A 3,551-nucleotide genomic window follows, 5' to 3' on the forward strand; every position below is an offset into this window, starting at 1 on the left:
TTCTCTCCCCCCTCCGTGCCATTTAAACTACCCAGGGAACTAACGTTTAGATGAACCACAGCTATGCCCACCTTGCCATCAGTGACCCTCTCTCCAGAACCAACTGGCAACAGGGAGATTAGCTGGCTGGCATTGGAGCAGCTTAAAGCAAAGCCAGGCTTCTTGGGTACTCACAGGCCATGTCTACATGGGACAGCAGGAATGTCAAGACCAGCTTTTTCTCAAGGTCATCCTAGCATTGGCAGGCTGCTTGGGCCATCCCTGCCCCACTGCTCACAGACGGAGTCAGACGATACTACTTCATGTTAGCTGGTGATAGTCCCTCTCTGCTAGGGGACAGGGGCCCATCCGAGCTTGGGTTGGGTAGGGCGAGCACATTTCTTCCCCTCTCACAGGGTTGAACCAACAGCTTTGTAAGTCAGCAGTGGCTTCAGGGCTTGTAGCGCATGCTGAGGTCGCAGAGGGAGTGAAAGGGTGAAGCATATTAAACTTTAAGTATCCTGTAAGTTGAAAGGAGGCAAGAGCTCAGGGGCTGGCTGCCAGGGTCAGTGTCAGCCCGTAAATGCCCAGTTTAGAGAGTCTCTTTCTGAATGAGCACGAAAAGCCCAGAGCACATTGCAGAGCTATTTTTGCTCCTCAGCCTGGGTAAAAGCCCTTTGGCTTGTGGTGTCTCATGCCCCTCCCACCCAAATTGGTCTGTACTGCCCTGTGCTGAGCTGCAGCACACACACAGCCCCACCTGTCCAGTTACCTAGGGAAACATTTGACAGCAGACAGCAACTTTGCTCACTGTTTCTTCCAGAACCTGGTACTGGAAGGCCGGTGCTGGCTGGGCGCACAGCAGGCAGCAGTTACATCCCTGTGGCTTTTTCTCCTTTGTGTTAGACTTGCTTTGGGGATCTAGATCCTGGGGCAACAGGCACACTTAGGGCTATTTATAGGCAAAGCATTAAGACACTTAAACCTAAGGAAGACATCTTATGTAGGCAGCAACAGCAGAAGGACAGCTGCTCCCCCAAAACTCAGAGGAATTAAGAACATAAGAACGGCCCCACTGGGTCAGACCAATGGTCCATCTAGCCCAATATCCTGTTTTCCGACAGTAGCCAATGCCGGGTGCCCCAGCAGGAATGAACAGAACAGGGAATCATCAAGTGATCCACCCCCTGTTGCCCAATCCCAGCTTCTGGCAAACAGAGGCTAGGGACACCAGCCCTGCCCATCCTGGCTAACAGCCATTGATAGACCTATCCTCTAGGAACTGGGCTGGTTCTTTTTTGAACCCTGTTATAGTCTTGGCCTTCACAACATCCTCTGGCAAAGAGTTCCACAGGTTGACTCTGCATTGTGTGAAGAAATACTTCCTTCTGTTTGTTTTAAATCTGCTGCCTATTAATTTCAGTTGGTGACCCCTGGTTCTTGTGTTATGAGAAGGAGTAAATAACACATCCACTAGCAGCCTTGAACATTTTACTGTATTACCCACCCGGCCCTTAGAGGTATTGGTTGGGACAGGGCATGGGCAATAAAGCAGATCTATGCTCACAGCCTCCTTGTCAAGGATGCACATTTAAGGACAGAGTTCATGGTGTGTTTCATTGTTCATGCAGTGGCCTAGGGGGCTCCACGGCTGGTGGGTGGGGAGGGTCCAGGGGAGAACAGTTACAAAGTTACTGGCTTTAGAGTATAAGCCCTCTTTGGGTCTACCAGGCTCTCACCTGTTGACAGACCACCGTTTCTGAGACTGCACTTGCTCTCTGTGGTTTGTGCAGTGAATGATTAGCTATAATTCACCTCTCCAACAGAAACACAGTTCTGCACAGTGTCACAGCAATGCTGCTTTGCTACCCTTGATCCTCTCAGAAGCTGGAAGATATTGCAACAGCAGCAACAAGCGAGCTAGACACCCAGGAAAGGAGGATTAAAAAAACAACAGTCCCAAAGAATCAACTGCAAAGATCAGCTGGGCCTTGAGAGCCCTTTCTTCTCAGACATACCCACCCCATATATGCCAAGTAGGCTCCAAATGTTCAGGCAGGCATGGGGAAATCCGAGTTTGCTTGCAGGTTTGGATCCAATGGTGCACAGGTTCTCAGTTGGGGTGGAGAGGCATGAACAGATTTCCAGGAATGCAGGGTTTTTCCAAGTAGTGTCTCTCATGCTTGTCTGTCCCCGTTCCATGCCAGACCCTGCCATGAATATGTTCCCCTTTGCAAGTGCCTTCCTCTCACTAGACACTTCCCACTCTCTCTGCTGGCACCCTGGCTAACACTTCACAGTCAGAAAACAAGAGTTACAATGCTGAGGCCCACAGTGCTTTTTGAGCATATGAACTAAAATAATTCTTGCAGTTTTTGCCCTGGCAACCAACCAGCCACCCTCCCTCATCCCTGGGGACGCAATTCTCCCAGCTACATCTTCCAAATGCCAGCCTGGGCCCTTCTTCAGCAGGATGAGCATGGGCTGAGGAAAGCGACGCCCAGCTCTGGGCTAGAAAGAAGCAAGCCCTGGGGTTAACCTGCACTGGGGGAAGGATGGAGCAGCCTGACAGGGCCCCAGGCTTTATGGGTCAAGGAATAAATTTAAGAGAAGAAGAGCATAGTGCTTCTATTTCCACACCCCGCTGAGTAACCAGCAGCGATGGAGCAAACACAATGAGGGCAAGATCATTGTAAGAGTGAATCCCTGGCGCACAGCGGCCAACACATAGTAGCAACTTGCCTCTGACACCCAAATATACCAGTCATTGGACAGGAAAGGGTTAAAACCCAGCCAGAGGGTCTTCCCATTCTCTGCTTGCCACAAAAGAAAAAAAGTGTTGCTAGATACAAAAAGAAAGTGAGGGGCAGTTAATGACTTCTAAGTGGCTCCAGTCCCCACTTTGTTCCTTAAGACAAAACTCAAGGGCTGGATTTAGCCATGAGGTCACTAACTGATCCAACATGTTTCACCTTGGAATGGACATGCTTGGCCAGATTATAAAGAGCAAAAGGAAAAACACCGGGGAAAAATATTTTCAAAAATACCCTGAGAGGTTTTTCCCCTCCCGTCCCTTTGCGTTCAGGTCAGGGGCATATGCAGGGACGGCAGCCTCCGGAAAGGAGGAGAAAAGAAAAGGAAGACGGGAGACAGTAGGCAATTTGGATCCATTTACGTTGGAACCGCAGGACCTCAGAGCCGAAAGAAAACTCTCGTTATTAATTTCTATTCAACTGGGAGACAGGGCAGGGACCAGTTTGTACAAGGCCCAGTGCATCGTTGACTTCAGTGGGGTTTGGATTAGGCTCTTACTGTGCATACTGGGGGCTCTGGTGTTAGAACGAAATTGATAAAAACTCCATTGAAGCAAAAATCTGAGAATAGGGTTTTGATATAAGGAGAATCCTCCAACTCAACAATTAACACAATAACAGAGGGAGACACAGGGCGCAGAGTTGGCCAAGGTTTGGTGTAATTCAAGGAACTCTCATAAAACCCATTTTTATCCCTGAAGAGAATGTTTTTGCCTGAGTGACCTGGCAAGCAGGGCAAACGACTGGCCTGAGCAGCTA

Source organism: Eretmochelys imbricata, chromosome 14 (assembly GCF_965152235.1).
Source record: "Eretmochelys imbricata isolate rEreImb1 chromosome 14, rEreImb1.hap1, whole genome shotgun sequence".
Taxonomy (NCBI): domain Eukaryota; kingdom Metazoa; phylum Chordata; order Testudines; family Cheloniidae; genus Eretmochelys; species Eretmochelys imbricata.